This window comes from Ceratotherium simum, chromosome 10 (genome assembly GCF_057802395.1).
Source record: "Ceratotherium simum simum isolate JZ-2026a chromosome 10, ASM5780239v1, whole genome shotgun sequence".
In the NCBI taxonomy this organism is placed as follows: Eukaryota; Metazoa; Chordata; class Mammalia; order Perissodactyla; family Rhinocerotidae; genus Ceratotherium; species Ceratotherium simum.
Genome location: NC_141909.1, coordinates 55,777,448 through 55,797,116, shown reverse-complemented (window position 1 = coordinate 55,797,116; position 19,669 = coordinate 55,777,448). Strand labels below are relative to the sequence as shown.

General features: G+C 38.5%; 1 protein-coding gene across 2 annotated transcripts in view; it reads right to left on the bottom strand.

The window, feature by feature from the left end:
• LACC1 (laccase domain multifunctional purine nucleosidase 1) overlaps nucleotides 1-19,669 on the bottom strand; it is a 56,972-nt gene that overhangs the window by 13,226 nt on the left and 24,077 nt on the right. Inside the window, exon 7 of one of the 2 annotated variants that reach the window (XM_087436034.1) lies at nucleotides 9,799-9,853. The exons of the other annotated variant lie outside the window; for it this stretch is intronic. The gene's annotated coding sequence lies outside the window, so the exon portion shown is untranslated. Of the gene's footprint in view, nucleotides 1-9,798; nucleotides 9,854-19,669 lie in introns of those variants that run through there. 2 annotated transcript variants of the gene reach the window in all.

The window sequence follows — 19,669 nt, the reverse complement described above, 5'->3', positions numbered from 1 at the left end:
CTGGCGAACCCCGGCTGCCACAGCAGAGAGTGCGCACTTAACCACTTGCGCCACCGGGCCGGCCCTATACTTTTCATTATATTTTTATAACAAAATCTGGCATCATCTTTCAGCATAAATGCTCCTGGAAAAGTCTCAGGTATAGCCTACTACTTGTAGTTGTGAATGTGTGACTAGTATGGGCATAGGATATCAGAAAATTTCACTCAGAGAATTCACTGGAAGGATAATAATTACATATGCTCCTTTTGCCTCCTTTAGCTAATAAGTGGTCAAGCATCCCATAGTGCTACTGAGGACCATTCCTGGCTCCTAGGTTGATTTGCTCAGTGACCACAAGAATGTTTCACTTCCTGTTCTTCAGTCTCAATAAGTGAAAATAATCATTCTACTTCCTAAAAGGGCAAGAGTTTTAATATGGATGTGTTGGTAAGGCAATTTGAGGTCTCAAATGATCAAAAGGAGAAGGAAGGGTCAAACTGTGAGTCCTAGAAGGAAAAGGAAGATTATTTTTACTTTGAGAGATTGAGGAATCTCTGCTTCTGCTTCTCAGCAGCGTTGTGAAATCCCCGATAGGGGTGCCCACACGTTGCCATAAATTCCTGTTTATTTCACCAACGACAGGAGCAGTTAGGCCAAGTCATGCATACTGATTTTGCTTTTAGAATTGGAGTTAGAGACAATGAATCAGTTTATATATCCAAAACTAAAACTAAAACTCACTAAATTCACGTAATCTCAACTGCAGATGAGCGCTACATGCCAGGACCACAATAGGGAGTAAGGAGAGGGCAAAGAAAAGAAAAGCCCCTGGTACAGGTACTGATAATCTCAAAGAATTCTCTTAAAGAAGATTACATTGAGTGCATGCAGATATTATTCCTGCACACAGCTGATTCCATCACCCCTCACACTCAATGCCATCACTTTCATAAATGGTTATACACACAAGTAACTTAATTGTTTTGTTTTCTCAGAAAGAAAAAATATTAAAAGCTCAATTCATCACATTTTAAGTGAATAATAAATAATATTAAATCATACTCAATACACAACATTAGTTCTATAAATTACCCATTAGTCCCAAGTATGGTCCATTAAGGGGGAAAGGGAGAAAAGGGCGTTGGGAGGAGGCAATAAAGGAGAATGTAGTAAACAGAGAAGAGGGAGAAAGAGGAGAAAGGGAGACAGACAAAGTCGGGGTAAAGAGTAACAAAAAGGGAGTCAGATATACCAATAAAAACAAGAGAAACATGCCGCCCCCGTGGCTTGGCGGTTAAGTGGGCGCGCTCCGCTACTGGCAGCCCAGGTTCAGATCCAGGCGCACACCGATGCACCGCTTCTCCGGCCATGCTGAGGCCACATCCCACGTACAGCAACTAGAAGGATGTGCAGCTATGACATACAACTATCTACTGGGGCTTTGGGGGAAAAAAGTAAATAAATAATTATTAAAAAAAAAAAAAAAAACAGGGGCCGGCCCGGTGGCGCAAGCGGTTAAGTGCTCGCGCTCCGCTGCGGCGTCCCGGGGTTCGCTGGCCCGGATCCCGGGCGCGCACCGACGCCCTGCTTGGCAAGCCGTGCTGTGGCGGCGTCCCATATAAAGTGGAGGAAGATGGGCACAGATGTTAGCCCAGGGCCGTCTTCCTCAGCAAAAAAAGAGGAGGATTGGCGGATGTTAGCACAGGGCTGATCTCCTCCCAAAAAAAAAAAAAAAAAAAAAAACAAGAGAAACAAATGAAATGAGTATTGATAATTTTTTTTCCTATAAAAACTGAAGTAATTATAAAATACCTCTCCCTCCCATTCCTTTTACCTCCTTCTTTATTGAATTTGTAATGACCTTTTCATTTAAATGTTGACAATAGGAAACAAAAACATTTGAACTTTTTTAATCTTTTAAAGAATCATAAAGATACAGTTATCTAGACATTTTCAAACTCGAACAAGGTCTCATTTGATAAAATGTACTAACTCTGCTTCTTGCATCATTTTGAAAGGCATCATGACACACACCACTTTGTAAACTTGAAATATAGAAAGAGATGGGGAAAAAACTTGTATTTTTTTTTTCATTTTCAAAGTTCCCGTATCTTCTTCACCAGAAAATGGATTCCAAGCTTGTATTCAAGGATATGTCAATTGTCTCTCCGAAACAAAGAAAGAGAAAAAGATTACTGCTTCCCAATGCCTGTTAGTTAAAATACAGTGAAACTCTTTTTCTGTTTTGAGGGGGAGAGGGCAGAAGTGTTAAATGGTCAGCCAGTTTGCTTCTATCAAATGAGACTGTCAAAATGTTAGATTAAGTGAGTGGACAAGGAGACAAAGTTGCTGGATGTTGGCTATTATTCCCTGTGCTACCCATAGCAGTGATTAAAGCAATATTACTGTAAAGAAAGTTTGAAATCATCAAATAAAATCCATAGTTGGAAGAGACACTAGTTACTATTCTATCTCCTAGACTAATATTTCTCACTTAAGTAGATTATGAACTCCCTTTAAAGGGAAATTTTTAAAAATAATCTATATTATTTTATTTTAATAAAAGCATACAACTAGATATAAATTCCTTATACTTTAAATACTTATATAACTAGGAGAACAAAAGGAATGTACAATTATATACTATACATATTAAACCAAAATTAGAAAAATTCAAATTCGCAACATTAATGTAATTTTATGGATGGTGATTGTGTTTGTTTGCTGAAAGTAGAACTCTAATGTAGAAAAATGTAAACTCAGATCCAGTTTTAAAATATACTCTCTCTAGAATGGTGGTTATCAGGGGTTGGGAGGTAGGGGAGATGGGAGATGCTGGTCAAAGGGCACAAGCCCTCAGTTATTAGATGAATAAGCTCTGGGTGTCTAATGTACAGCTTAGTGACTATAGTTAATAGCACTGTGTGTGTACTTGAAATTTGCTGAGAGTAGACCTTAAGTGTTCTCACCACACACAAATAAAAAATGGTAAGTATATGAGGCAATGGATGTGTTAACTAACCTGACTGTGGCAATCATTTCACAAAGTGTATGTATGTCAAATTATCACATCGCACATTTTAAACATATACAATTTTATTTGTTAATTATACCTCAATGAAGCTGGAAAAGCTTTAAAAATAAAATATCCTCTCTCTCACCGTGATAAAGGTTCTCCATAGTATATAGAATAAAGCTTAACTCCTTAGCACGGTATTCTATATAGTCGGATCACTTTCCAACCTCATTTCCCTCTATATCCCCCACTCACCCTTCACCAACTTGCAACTGGATGACTTGCCATGATTTGCCATTCTCCCAGAAAAACCCAGTCCTTGCATCTCCCTGTTACTTTGCCCTTGCTGTCTACTGAGCTTCCACTCTCCTCTGTCTATCGACATTCTAGTCTTGCTCTAAGATTCTGCTCCAATGCATCTACTTCATAAAGCCGACTTCTGGTCCCTTGGATTTAACAACTGCATCTTCCCCTGGGCTTCCAGGGTACATTGTTCATACCTGTTTTCATGTTGCCTGGTATTATGTTAGCCGTTTATAGATCTGTCTTCCTTACTACACTACTAACCTTTAAAAAAATAATAACAGCTTTAATGAGATATAATTAACACATATAATTCATGCATTTAAAGTGTGCAATTGAATGATTTGTAGTATCGTCACAGAGTTGTGCAACCATCACCACAATCAATTTTAGAACAGTTTCATCATCCCAAAAAGAAATCCTATACCCATTAACAGTCACTCCTCACCCCCTTACCCCCAGCCCTAGGCAACCATTAATTTACTTTGTGTCTCTAGAAATTTGCCTATTCTGGACATTTCATATAAATGGAATCATCCAGTATGTGATCTTTTGTGTACATGTAAATCTTTTAAAGGCAGAGACCAAGTCCTATTCATGGAAGGAGGAGTTAATGAGCAAGATATGTGACATAATAGAAAGAGAATGAGTTTGGACCCATACAGAATTTAGTTAAAATCTCAATTCAGCATTTACCAGTTGTGTAACTTTGGGCAAGTCACTTCATCTCTCTAAATTTCAGTTTACACATCTGTAAAATGGGGAAAACAATTCCTCTCTTAAGACACGCATGAAGGATTAGAAAGAGGCTATGAAAAGTTCCTAGAAAAGAGTTTGCTCAATAAATGGAAGCTCTTATTTGTATTTATCTCTATCTACCACAGTACATATTGATTAATTAATTAATGGATGAGTGATAAAGAATTCTAATGCCTTTCCTTCAAAGTGCTAATGGACTTTCAACAACTTAGGGCAAAGAGATAGAGTTCCCAGGGCCAAATCTGTCCTGGAAGATCTAAACTAGTTCCTTTTGTTTCTCAGCTACTGTTCTCCCTCAGAGACTGGTCAATGGAGAAAGACATCAAAGCCAATAAACAAATCTAGAATCTGAAATCAGACAGGAAGAAGTCGGGTTCCAGCCCTGACACTGGCATTCTAAAGGATCTCGAAAAATCAGATCATCCATCTCAACTTCTAGTTTTCATTTGTATTTACTACTTCATCAAATAATCATTTCTGCTTTCCCTATTACAGGACAAAAAAATCTTGAATCACACCTGAAAAATTTTTGAATTCTCCTAAAGACAGAAGAGCAATACCATCCAAATCATGAGTAGAAAAAAATACAGAAAGGGAAAGGCACAGAATCGGTGTTGATCCCAAGAAAAGAAAAGTCCAACCACCATAAAACAATTAAATTATATCTAAAGTTGTCCAAATAAATTAGGAACCTTCACCATAAGAACAATAACGCTCCCTCACAGGAAAGAAAGGCACAGCATACCAACCCAATTTCCCAAAAGAAAGGGAAGAAAGAGATTTAAAAAAAGTCATAATAATAGGTTTAACTGAGTCATACTTATAATAGGGGATGTAATGATTGAATCAAGGACCTGAAAGAAATTGAATAGTCTGCCTTAAAACAAAAAAGGTACACAAGTAAGTCTATCTCTGTGGGAGAGAAAAATGGCAGGATTTTTAAAAAAGAAAGTCTCTAATTTCCAAAAGATGGTAGTGTAAGTTGCATGAGTTTTCTGTAGGACTTAATTTTTTTATGACTATAATCCTGTAAACCATGGGAATAATTAAGGATATAATCATTTAATTGAGCAATTGACTATTGAAGCAGTTTAGTTTTTACCAAAAGAAAGAAAAAAAATAGAAATGATCTTGGAAGCTTTTGCCATTTCAATGTTTTTATAAAGATCCAGAGAAATTACCTTCTAGCTAGAAGAAACTGTGTGAAATTCAGATGGAGAAATATCAAATTGGTGTCATGGAAACGCTTGAATTGATCAATTTCAGCCCTTACAAGCAGGCTGAGGAAAATTTCAAACGTAACCATGAGGTAATATCCATTATTGGCATAGAGATAGGCTGAGCATTCCCATCTCAAATTGTTCTAAATGTTTAATTTAGCCTTTCCCAAGAAGTTTATTCCACAACAAGAGAAGGTTTATCTTCTGATCCAAAGGATGAGGGCCAATAAGTTTTTCCATCGACTTATCTCTTTAAAAATAAGAGAAAAAAGAAAAATAATAAAAAGAAATTACATTGATTCCTAATAGATCTAGTTCTTTGTGCCGGTGGCCTGCTCACATATGTTTATAGACAAGACATTCTAAATGCCTAAATGATTCTCATGCCATCGCCTCACCTCCCTTTTGTGTAGCCTCACCTCCCTTTTGTGTAAACAAATATCCTCTCTGGAGATAGAAACACCTGAGACCCTTTCTATATCAAACACACACAAGTGGGAATAGCTCCTAAAGCTCTCTAGGGATATTTGCCACTGCAAATAAAATATTCTGTGAGTATATAGACCTGAAGTTAAGAGTGATGTATATATTTTTATTCTTGCCGTTATTTTCCAGATTCCATCAGAGGTCTATTGAAAGTGTTTTCCAACAGATTCAATAGTGAAGGCTACCTAAGGATCAGGCCCATTTCAGCTCCAACGCTCACTCATCAAGAAAGGGAAGCAACATCTGCAGTTTTGACTGGGCCTCTGTTTATGTAAGAAATCTCAATACTGAGACAGACTTTCAATACTGAGCATCCATAAAAGGTGTCCCTCTAGTGCTGACAAGCTTGTGAATTGGGAAAGAAGAGGGAAAATTGAAATAACAAAATATTGGCATTCAGTATTGCCCTAACCATAACTGAAGTGGACCAAAATCCAGATCCCAAATAACCAACATGAAACTAACTGTAAGAAATGAACAGAATACAAATATTCTCCAGTGTAAAATGATGGCTCAAAAAAATTGTTCTGATTCACCAACCTTCTTAATCCTTTCTAATATTCATAATTATCCTGTTCTTGCCTGAGCATTAAACGTCCTCATTAAATTTCTCTCTGACAGGCCACAGAAAATTAAGCCTTAGTGGTTGGGTTTGTTTCTGCACCCTTAACATTCCCCAACATTCAAGAACCAAAAGCCTAGACACTAGACTCCTGTCTTGGACTCTTCCAGTGACTTGTTACTTTACCCAAATGAAGTGTATATTTTTTATTTCTCTCTCTAGCTTCTCTTTCTTAACATGGGAACAATAATACGGCACCTCTAATTTGCCTTTACAGGATTACGGTGAATGTTCTGCAAACATTAGCTCATGTATAGTCTTCTGAAGAAATATGAAGAGCCATTTCTTATTGGAACTGTTATGACACACTAATAAAACATTGGTATAGAACTTTATAGTAATAGCTTCATAGTGGCTAACAAGGCTGAAAGTCATAATTACACATAAACTCCAGCCCTCAGGACACCATATTACTGCCCATAATCCTTTTTACTTCTCAGGAATAGAGGACCCAATAGTCCATTCAGTTTTTCCCTTTATCATCAAAATAGTTTATATTAACAAAAATTCAATTCACTAAAAGGCTATGGCCTGTGACTCAGATTTAAAACTGACCAAAGTATCCAGCATCTCAGATCTCTATTATCCCAGGACAGGTGTGCAAATCTGACTTACTGCTTAATATTATAAAGGTTAGTTTGATGGGCAATCTAGGTCAATTAGCAAAAACAGCAGAATTATAAAGCAGGGGAAAGCACATGTAATCTGTTCTACATCTATTATCATGGGGCTCAATTCACTAAGATGTTGGCTTTTTGCTGCCTGAAGGATACAAGGATTCCAGCACCAAGTGAGGTATTGGACTGGATCACTTCCGGGCTCACTTTCTGAGAAAGGTTGTGTGGAATGACAGGAAGAGTTTAGGGTTTAACTCCCTACCACCAAAAGAGATTAGATTCAGTTTTGTCTGCTGTATAATATTGGACAAATCATTTAATCCTTCTGAGTCTTAGTTTCTTATTTATAAAATGGGAATAATAACACCAACCTAAGATAAATATAAATGCTTTTGTGGCATGCATCACATTATATTTTGATTTACTTATAGTTCTGTCTCTGAGCTTCTTGAGGGCAGGGACTGCATCTTATCCATCTCTATACCTTGAATATCTAACACATACCTAACAAATAAAAGACAATAAATATTTGTTAAATTATATTGAATCAAGTATTCACACTGCTGCAGCTCTTTGATAACAACATATTGAATAATATTTTTGTAGAGAAGATAATATTAGTTTTAGGGGCCAGACCCATGGCGTTGCAGTTAAGTGTGTGCGCTCCGCTGCTGGCAGCCGGGTTCAGATCCCGGGTGCGCACCGAGGCATCGCTTGTCAGGCCATGCTGTGGTGGCATCCCACATAAAGTGGAGGAAGATAGCCACAGATGTTAGCCCAGGGCCAGTCTTCCTCAGCAAAAAGAGGAGGATTGGCATGGATGTTAGCTCAGGGATGATCTTCCTCACAAAAAAAAAAAGAAAATATTAGTTTTAAATTCAGATAGTGTGGTAGATTAGATCATTGTTCAGCAAATATTCACCCTCATCCCGCTACTCAATGAGAAGAGTATTTCCTTACCTCTTGAATTTAGGCTGGGCCACATACCTAGCTTTGGCTAATAGGATGTTAGTGGACATAACGTGAGCAGAGGCCTGCACAGTTGGGCTTGCTCTCTTGAACTCCTGCCTTTCACCATGAGAAGAGCATGTCTTGAGTAGCCACTAGTCCAAGGAGGATGAGAGACACTCGGTGCCAAGCCTCCCCAAAGCCAGGCCAGATCAGCCAAACCTCAATCGACCTTTAGATGTGTGTAAGCCAGGAATAGTTATTACTCTACACCACTGAGTTTGGGGTGGTTTGCTAGACAGCATTATTGGGGTATACCTGGTTAATACAGATGGTGTTTTCTTAAAGAATATGCACAATTTGCTAAGATATTAGTTCTCAAAGTGGACTGTACTTTTAAGCTAGAGTCAATTGTTTAATTGAACTCAGTAGAATATCTACTAATGTAAATGTGCTCTTTGTATCTGATATTTCCAGTGGTATAATGATTAAAATTAAGGACCTGAGGGCAATTTCCTCAAACAAGGTATTTTTTTTCCCCAGGCAAAGTTTACCATCAGATGTACTCTTTAAAGTTTTGTCTAGTGGGAAGATTTCCCTTTTCCATTGTCGTTCAGGCCACCCTTGAATGCCCGGTGCAAGTGTTTTGGGCAGAAACATCTGTAAACCAGGACCAAATTCTTTTTTCCTCAGGCAACAGGGCATAGCAAACTCTCCATGGGACCATGTATATGGGTTGAGGGAGAGAAGGCAATGAGCAGGGCTTCTAGTCTGGGTGTGGTTTGATAATTTGCATTTTTAACAAGTTCCCAGGTGATACTGATACCAGTGTAGACTAGTCTGTGTCTGCAGACTGCAGATTAGATAAATGGAAAGAAATTTTTAAAAGAAATTTACCAACCTCAGGCATTCAACATGGTACCAGCATCAGTCAGTTTTTTACAGAGAAGGAAATGGAGATTAAGTGGCAAAATTGGTAAATCAATTAAGTAGCAGTTGGTTAAGAAATATGCTACTTTCTATCTCATATACTTGCTGTAAATTTTAAATGAAGTTATGACTGTAAAGTTGTCAGCACAGTGCCTGGCATATGGAAGCATTCAATAAATGTTACCATTATTATTATTACTATTATTACTATTTTAGTTTTCTTTTTATTGTTGATGCAAAATAACCAATAACCATTCTATAGATGAGAGAAACAAGAGTTTACTTGAGCCAGAGTGAGGATTATAACCCGGGAAGGCCTTAGAAAGCGATCCAGAGAAGCATGGTTTTCAATACAGTCTTATATCTTTTTAGAACAAAGAACATACATTAAACACACCCAGGATATACTTTTATCAAAATTTCAAAGAGGTATTCAATTGCAAATTAGCAGGTCAAGTGACCATGATGTCAGGAAAGGAACTAATCCGGGCGTGACCAATAGGGCATAGGAGGGGAAGTATGTATTCTTATCTTAAGACTGCATTCTTTACTTTAATGGTTAAGCAGATGTACAATGTATGTTTGATAGGCCATAAGTCAGGATTTTTAGTTCAAGCCGAATCAGTTTTGAACCTGAATAGTTACCCGCATATACCTCAATAAGTGAAAATCTCGTCATTATTAATTTTCAAACTCACCCAACTCAGCCACTAATCACCCCTGCCTCTTTGTATAAGTTATGTAATCACTTGGTCACTGAATTTATTCATCTGTAAAATAAAGTGGTTGGAACAGGTGATGTTTAATGTATTTTCCTAGATCTAAAAGTCTCTAGTTTTACATTAACAGGAATTGATCATATCTGTCTTAATTAAGGTTTTATACTCACTGAGCGTGCTCCCTCTTCATGACCATACCTCTGATGTCCCGAAAATCTTGTTTCTTATTTATCTTGTCTAAATTTTTCATCCTGTGGAATACATTTTTGTAAAAAGGAGATTGGACTTTAGGTCAGTTTCTACCCCAATTTACACCTGGGAACTTAGAACTGAGGTACTATAAAGAGAAAAACCCAAACAGGAAAAGTTGTATTTTCTGGTCATAGAGTCATACTTTTTCCCTTTGGGTTTTCTCTGAGACTTTCCTCAAGAAAACTAAAGCCCCATTAGCAGAAGTGCTTCTGAAAGGAAGCTGCTATTGTTTCAATGATATGGGTCTAATTACAATAATGTGACAGATTATTTACCATACATTTGTTACCGAACCAGGTCCATTTTTGCCCGCTGCCCAGAAAGCCAAACACCAAGACAACAAGATTGCAGCAGAGAGAGGGTTTAATCACAAGGCAGCCAAGTGAGGAAAACGGGAGAACAAGTCTCAAATCTGCCTCCCCAAAAATAGGGACTTAGGGATATTTATGGGGTAGGGGGCAAGGTGGTCTGAAATGTGGAGAGAGATGATTGGAGGTGAGGAGAGGTGAGGTAATGGATGATCTGCACAAGCATAGTCAGACTTTATGCCTCTTCATAGGATGCATGTTCACAAAATGGCAGCATTGGCATGACCTGAGGGTGGAGTTTTTAGCCTCTTGACGTCAAAAAGTTGCTTATCAGACATCTTGTGCAGGCCCAGTTGATGGGTTGGTGGTCTCAACCGGCCTGAAGTGGACAAGGGGCTCTAATTCCTGAAAAACAGCTCAAACATGCATTACTACGGTGACCCAGGCTTCAAGGAGATGTCTATAGGAACCCAGTGGAAGTCAGATAGCATATTGCCTAAACAGCACAGTTAACAATGGGCGGGGGAAAAACTAAAAGCTACAATCAGTAATTGCAAAAAGGAAAAAAACTTTAGTTCCTAGCTACCTAATCATCAACGGCTGTTTGCCTGTTTCACATTGAAGAGTGGAAATATCAGTCATTCTATGATTAGAAACTGAAAATATTTCATGATGATACCATTGACTTCACCGAAGGCTCTCTGTCTAAAATTCCGTACAACGACATTCTTATTATCAGTATAACTTACTTATATATGAACAGTAACTTAATTTAATGATGAGAAAGCAAAATAGAGCAAAAATGAAATGCGCACTTGCCAAAATGCTGAATTTACCTTTGACCATCTGTTTGCCTCCCTTTGAAATGTCCTGACTCAATCCTTGGCCAGAAGTTATGTTTTGAGAGGGGGGAATGTGGTCCAGGTGCACAGGAATCTCACTGCCTCTTGCCTATACAATAACCCCTCTCCTTCTTTTTTTTTTTTTTTTTATAATTTTATTTATTTTTTTTTTCCCCCAAAGCCCCAGCAGATAGCCGTATGCCATAGTTGCACATCCTTCCAGTTGCTGCACGTGGGACGCGGCCCCAGCATGGCCGGAGAAGCGGTGCGTCGGTGCGCGCCCGGGATCCGAACCCGGGCCGCCAGCAGCGGAGCGCGCGCACTCAACCACCAAGCCACGGGGCCGGCCCAACCCCTCTCCTTCTTGCATCACCAGTTTTCCCTCTTTACTGCATCTTTGTTCTCTGCCCACAAAAATGCTGCTATTTTTCTGATCTTAGAAAAATTGAAGCCCCTCTATGTCCACATCCTCTCTGTGTACTGCCTGTTTTTGCTTCCTTTTTTAGCAATGTACCGCAAATGCACTGTGCATGTTCACTCTCTCCATTTCTTCTTCTCCCATTCTATTGAGCTGACTACTTTAGGGTCTCTTCCATTTCAATGAAACTGCTATTTCCTTGATCACCATTAACTTCTACATTGCCAAATTCAAAGGTCAATTCCTGGTCTTAATTGATTGCCCTCCTTTTTGAAATACTTTCTCAATTTGACTTCCAGAACACTACCCTCTCTTGCTTGTCCTAGCTCACTGGCTGTTTCTTCTTGACCTTCTTTCCTTAATCCTCTTCATCTTTCCTACCTAATATTGGAATTCCAAGAGCTAAGTCCTCAGACATCTCTTCACTAATTACACTTATTCTCTAGATGATCTCACTCATCCTATGGCTTTAAATAACATCTATATGAAGATGATTCCAAAATGTCTCCATGTCCAGGCCTTCCCTGACTATCCTTTCTAAAACAGCATCCCTTCTGTCATTTTCTGTTCCCTTTCTCTGCTTTATGTTTCTTCACAGCACTGACTTTTTAGCAGTGGCTTTATATTATATATCTGTTCATTTATTTGTTTATGGTGTCCCTCCCTGACTAGACTGTAAACTCCATGAGGACAGGGATTTGTTCTTGTTCCCTGTCATATCTCCAGCACCCAGGACAAAGTATAGTATGGCATTTTAGATACTCAATAAATATTTGTCAAGTGAATAATTAATGACCAAATTCATTCTTTCAAATTGTCCAACACCCATTTATTTTATGTGACACTGCCAGATAACAATAGCTTTAGCTCTCAGAGTGGGATTACAGCAGGCTGCCTGAGTTATTTGCCACTCAGCATGCTGGGATGAAGGAGGTTGAGCTGAGGGGCACAATGAGGGGGCTGGGCAGTGGCAGCAATTCTAATCTGTGTCCAAACCGGGGAATGGCAAATCCAGTCCAGTCCAATGCAGCTGTTGGTATTAGGGTGGGGAAACAATGGGATGGGAGGGCCTTAGCATAGGGGCAGTTTCAGAACTGTCAGGTGAAGAGTGGAGACAACAGGACTCCAAAAAGCAAACAAGGTTATCCAGGGAAACTATCAGATGTCCTGGAGGGGAAGAAAATTTGCAAAGCCCACAGCAGACCTACCACCTTAAGGCCTGTTTCCTAGATTTCAGTGCAGGATCATGCCTGCTCAAAGACTGCTTGATGCTCAATCCATATCAAGATGTGGGGATGGGCTGGAGAGGTACCGTGGGGAATGCAAAGATAAACAAAACAAAATCTCTACCTTCAAAGTGCCTGTAGACTGACAGGAGATGATAAGACACAGCTAATAGAAGTAAGAGCATTACATAACACGTAACATGCTCAGCGGAGTCATGGAATCGTAGCAAAATATATCTGTAAAGGAGGCTATTTCTGGTAGTGTTTAAATATAGAACTAGTCTCCTGGGTACAAGAAAAAGAACAATTTACCAGTCACAGATCTCTTCATCTGCAAAATGTAGGCTTTAAACAGAATTCTTTTTTATGTCTCCTCCAGTTCTAAATTGCTATCATTCTTAATTCACATACATGTAACCCTATATACACACATATATACATAGATAATAAAATCTCATTAATTTGGATTTTGCTCATCTGGAATTTACAATCAACCATCAAAGTGAGGCAGTTGAATTTTAATTTTGTTCTATCAGTGACAGTAGTAGCTTGTTCAAAAGAGAGTGTAAACAAATTATAAAAGGAATGCTCACCAACTTTAAAGAACAAACTGTTTTCAAAACGTTCAGAACTCCTATTTGTAAACAAATAGCTGTAGAGGACATCAACCACTTTGGACTAGTGTTTTGATACACTTCATAGAAATCCCTGAGCTAGGGCCCCCTGGACAGAAGGAAATTGACACATCACATCCTTGACCCTCACCTCACGTCAGAGCATCAGGACTCAGCTTGACTTGACTGAAGGAGAAGCTAGATAAAATCATACCCAGAAGATCATGGCCTAGCTGTTTATCCCCTGAGCCTCCTACTGTATTTCTTGTTCTGGCAGCAAAAAGTGCTTGTGCAAAGTGTGCAACAAAAATGAAGTATTCTTCCTTATTAATAGGTGATTATGTAAAATTCATTCATTTAGAAAGATTTATTGAATGTCTATTGTGCAGGAGGCACTATTATATTTCTTTGTTGCATTATAGATTTTTCAGTACCATGTATGTATTTCATCCATAGCTCTTGAAAATATGCTAGAAGAATATCTTATTATTATACAGTTAACTGTAATGGGAATTTCAATTACATTGCTTCAAAAGGCTGCATGTGGATCTCACAGGCAAATGAGAATGTTACCAAAAATAGAAACTAAGGTGATTAGGGAACACTAAAATTTAGCAAAAGTGTTTAGGACTAAGGTCAGAAAAGCTAGAACTCAGAATGAGATGCAAATTGAAAAAAGCCAGGAAGGGAATGGAAAAACAAATACTGGAAACCAGAATACTGGAAACCAGACAACTAGAAATTTTCATTATAACTTAGAAAAATTATCACAAAGTGAATCCCAAAGAGGAGATGGATATAAGAGAGCAGGAACAGGAGTCATACTATCAATCAGCTGCTCTCTGTGGCTGAGTCAAAAAACTAATCAAGATAGGCCATGGTCCTCAATCTCCCTTGAACATGTTGAGGTCATTGTCAACTCCATGTCTACTGATCATTCTTTAGAGCATTGCTGCAGTTCCAGCTTCTCCTCAGTGCAGCCCTCTCTAATTCCTCCTACTCAAAATGACAGCCACTTTCTCGATGCCCTGAGAACCTTCACAACATTGCAGTTTACCACTAAATGGTTCTTTCATGGGTGTTGAGTTCTTCTTCTGGATTAGACCACAGACTCCTTACTTGCAGGACTCACACCGTAAACCTTTTAATGATTTATGAACTTATGAGAAAAGTCTTACAAGATATGAAATTAAATCGCATCAATTATATATTTAATGAATTGCATTTGTTGAAAAGAATAATACCGCAGGAAAGTGAAACTATCTTGGAAAATTTGGAATGCATGGTCCACAATACCCATCGCAGTTAACCCCTCTATGAGTCATAAAAGAGGGACTAAAGTATTTTTGATTGACATATTGATTGATTAACAAATGATAATAAGGAAGTTTTTCTTTGCCGGGATCTTTCATTCTAACCTATATGTTAATAATGTATGAAGTTGATTAGTGCAAACAATCAGATAACATGTCCCAAAGTAAACTTAAGACATTCACCACCACTACCCCCTAAAAACTGTTTGGCCTCCTGTATCCTCTACCTTAATTAATGACATCACCATCAACCAGTGACCTGAGCCAGGAACTTCGTGATCACCCAGCATTTTCTCCTTACTCTCATATTTGATTCCTCATCTAAAGGTTCTGGGACCAATTCCAATTTGTGTGGAGAGGGGTTTTCCCACACACCAATAAGCAATTCTCAGACATCAGCTGAGTGTCCTACACTTCAACTCAATTCTGATACCACCTACTCCGAGCTAGCATCCGATTCCCCAGGTTAAGCATTCAGTCCTACAAGCCAGCTCTTTTTCTCCCTCCCCCACTCTCACCCCCATACTCACCCTCATCCTCACCCCCACCACTTCATATGCCAATCTCAAGTCCAGGTTGTCACCTGTGCTTCTGATCCATCAGCTATAAATCGGAGGTTCCCACAACTCCCTCCTTGGGTTCGATTAATTCGCTACAGCAGCTCACAGAACTCAGAAAAACATTTAATTACTAGATTACCAGTCATATTATATTATATTATAAAAGAATATGACTCAGAAACAGCCAGATGGAAGAGATGCATAGGGCAAGGTATGGGGAAAAGGAACTTCCATACTTTCTCTGAGTGTACCTCTGTCCCCAAATCTCCATATGTTCACCAATCCGGAAGCTCTCTGAACCCCATCCTTTTGAGTTGTATGGAGGCTTCATTACATAGGCATGATTGATTAAATCATTGGCCACTGGCAATTGATTCAACCTCCAGCCCCTCTTCCCTCCCAGGGGAAGAAAGCAAAGGAATCACTCCCGACAACCAGCCCCCATCCTTAGGTGCTTTCCAAAAGATACCTCATTAACATAACAAGACATCTTTATGGCTCTCATCACTTAGGAAATTCCTAGGGTTTTGGGAGCTTTGTGCCAGGAACAGGAAAAAAGACCAAATATATCTTTCATATTATAAATCACAACATCACATCATCAAATTATGTTGACTCTCTAGGTCCATCCCTGCCTCTCCTTCAGCACAGTTTTTATCTTGGTTCAGGCCTTAGCATCCCCACCCAGGCTCTATGGTCATTTCCTAACTGGTATCCAGCCTTGTATCCAGCCTGACCTCTTTCCAATCCATGCCGGGATGATCTTTCTAAAGTGCAAATCTGTGTGTAAATATTGCAATGACTTCTAATGCCTAAAGGATAAAGTCCTAACTTCTTCGCATGTCATTAAAGGGCCCTCATAATCTGGTCCCTGCCTTTCTTTTTAATATTAACTTTGGCCATTTGCCTATATACATCATACCTTCTACTCACGCTAAAATTGTCAGACTTTGAAACACCATGCCATTTTTGTCTTACTACGTAAAACCATCGTTGACTCTGTATCCATTTAAACTATTTGCGTTACCTTCAGACCTAACCCAAGGATCAATTTCTTTCTTGACCACCCCTACAAGGCTGGTACTATGGTCCCCACTATGCCTGGTAAACACCTTCAATATATTTGTTCATATACCCATTTTACAACTAGATCTTCTCTACTCTCAGAAGGGTAGGAAGGGACATAGCAGATTCTGGTACAGAGAGAGAGTTCATAGTTTTGCATTTCATATATTACCATCACCATAATAACCACTCAAATGTTTGCTGAACACTGGTGAGTCAATGATGAAAAGTTTAAAACAGAAAGAATTTCAGGGAAGAGAACAGCAGGAGCAAAGGGTCAGAAGCAGCAGTGAACTGGCAGCAGGCTCAGACCAGCCCAAGGTGTTTTTTCCTGACATTGCTAAATGGGAGGTTTTTATGAAGGGGCTAAAGGTGAGGGAAGGAGCCAGTTTGAACAAGCAGTGACTTGAAATGAAACACAAAAATAACTCAAAGACTTCTGCTTGGGAGGCTGGAAGATTGGTAGCACCTTAACAGAAAATGATAAGCCTGGATTGCACATTCAGACCAGTTCTCACCATCTGAATTTGAGAAAAGATCTAAGAGGAAGGACTGAATAGTTACCTACAAATTACCTACAAATGTCCTTTCCAATCTGAGCACGTATGCCACCTGGTGGCAGTTTACCCAATGTTAGATTCAATTCCTTAAAGTGGTGTAAATACTCCAAATTTGTACTTGCTAACCCTAGCACAGTGCCAGGCATGAGGCAGCTATTCAAACATTTGTTGTTGAATGAATGAATGAGATGAATGTATAAATCAATGATTACACACACGAGGCAAAGCTCTGGGGTGAAAAGAGTTCTGATGTGAAGGTCAAGAGAGTAGGCATCTAGTTCCACACTACTACCTGTGGGGTGACTCGAAGAAAGTCACCAGCTCCCTGGATCTCAGTACTGGTGCATGTAGAAACTCTAAGCAGGTGTTCTCTAAAGTCATGTCCAGCCCTAACATTATTGACTTTATATTGGGGGTTCTGTTTACTTGTCTGAAAAAAAATGCGGTAGTCAAATGATGAAATGTAAAAATCCCTTAAAGTTATAATATTACGATTTTTTAAATGTAGACAAAAACATAGTTTTTCTGGAAAGTTATTAGCCAAGATCAAAACTCCTTGGAGAGTCACACATAAGGTTTATCAGAGGTGCCATGCAAACCTCTGGCAGTTGAATTTTAACTCACAGCTGGAGGACTCTTTCTGGTTCTGACCTAGGTTCCCTGCTGATTATGTTGTTATATCTCTTCTTCAGCTACATATTTCTAAAAATGGCCTTCTAGAGCCCGTTCCTCCTGGTTTGAACCAGCCCCAGGACCCTGTCCTACAGCATACTTGACCCCTCCCTCAAATCCAGGCCATATTCATGAGTGGGAATTGAAGAGTGAACAAATACTATTATGCAAAATTTTTTTTCTTTTTAGGAGAATATTAGGCTAAAAAAATAAAATCATGATATTATATGTTTGTCTAACTTTCTCAGCTAAAATGCAAGATCTAGCTGAAAAGAGATTTTTTAAAAAATTGTATTCCTAACACAAGGCCTTGCAAGCAATAGACACCCAGTACTTTTTAATATTGATCTTTAAGATGAAGAGTTAAAAAGCACGCGCCAATTCTAGGACTGGGGCAGGGACTGTACAAGATGATTATGGAGGACTTGTAGTGCCAGAAAGTAAGGGGGTACCAAAAAAAAAAAACCTCTCATAATGATAGAGTTATGTCAAAGGGACACAGGAGTCCAACTGAAAAACTTCAAATGGCCAATTTGAGCAACAAAATAAAGTAATATTGGATTATAAGCCAAACTATAAAATAAATATCCATGAGTCTATACTGATATAAACTATTGAATAAATAATAAATGCAGGAGAGTAGACAAATCTCCTGTACAGAAGACTTTCAAATAATTTACATAGATGCACTGCCCTACTCCCCACTCCATAACTGTGCACATACCACCAAAGAGTAAAGCATGGAAAGGGGGAATAAAAGAGGAACTTGAAGTGGAGAAATCTGGCAAATACTACCTCAGCCAGGTGATGAGCAGTGCTAAGTCAGGTGGATAGTATTTACTCTTGATAGGACTTTACCTCTGTGGTCTTCCTCCCCCAAAATCCTTAACCCAAGTCTAATCTTTAGAAAAACATCAGAGAATCCCAATGGAGGAGCATTTTACAAAATACCTGACCAGTACTCCTCAAAGCCACGAAGGTCGTGTAAAATAAGGAAAGTCTGAGAAACCGTCACAGCCAAGGGGAGCCTAAGGAGATATGATGACTAAATGTAATGTGGTATCCCGGATGGGATCCTGGAACCGAAAAAGGACATTAGGTGAAAGCAAAGGAAATCTGAATAAAGTATGGACTTTAATAATATATCAATATTGGTTCATTAATTGTAACAAATGTGCAAAACTAATGTAAGATGTTAGCAATAGGGAAAAAACTGGTTAGGATATAGAGAGTATTTGCAATTATCTATAAATCTAAATCTATTCTAAAATAAAGAATTTATTTTTTTAAAAAAAAAGATGAGCCAACACCCATCACACTCAGCACCACGTGGAGATTCAAGGAAATGTCAAAATATTATTAAGTACCGTTTAAATTAGAAATTAGACAGCAGAAAGATATGTGAAAGAAAAAGGAATTTTTCAATCTAGGAAGGAGAAAGATGAAAGATGATTTAGGTACAGTTATATGTATTTTTTCATTCGTAAAAAGTGTAGTTCATTAAAGAAAATATGGGAAAAAATACAGAAAAAGTGGAAAGGGGAAACGATTTCATAACTAGCTTTCATAATTTCACCATCTATGTACTATTATTACTATTTTATTTTCAATTTTTTAAATATGTATATATTTTTGTGGGGTTTTTTTTATGTTGTAATCATACTTGATATACAATTTAATGTCTTGGAAGCTCTCTTAATTGAAGATAAATCTTATACAGAGCTAGTTAATTGGTCTCATTCTGAATTTTGGACAGAATTAATTTAAGTGAAAGGGAACTATATGACTTCCCAAGACTATATGAATATCCAGAATCTGCTCTACTTATCTAGGGTGTAGAACAAAGCCAGAGGGAATGGTATGTCCCTTGATTTCACCGTGGAGTAAGTGCGACATTTAAGAAACAAAACAGAAGAGGGGAAAAGTCCATTGTCAGACAAGAGCCACAGAAATGAGAGGTAGGTTACTAAGAGTATTGGAGTTGGAAAATACTTTAGGGGAATTTAGAAAGGGCATGTGTGTGTTTAAGGAGTGAGGTACAAAAAACTATAAAATAGCGAGGAATGAGAACGGCATGAGGGATAATCTATCTTGCAAATGTGTGGTGAGCGAACATGTTGGGAGAAGAGAGAATATGATTGAGAGTAAATGGTAGGAAGTATTAATATTATTAAAATCTTCATTGTCACTTCTAGATGGGAGCTTGAATTCAGACAATACTGTTTCTTAAGATTTGA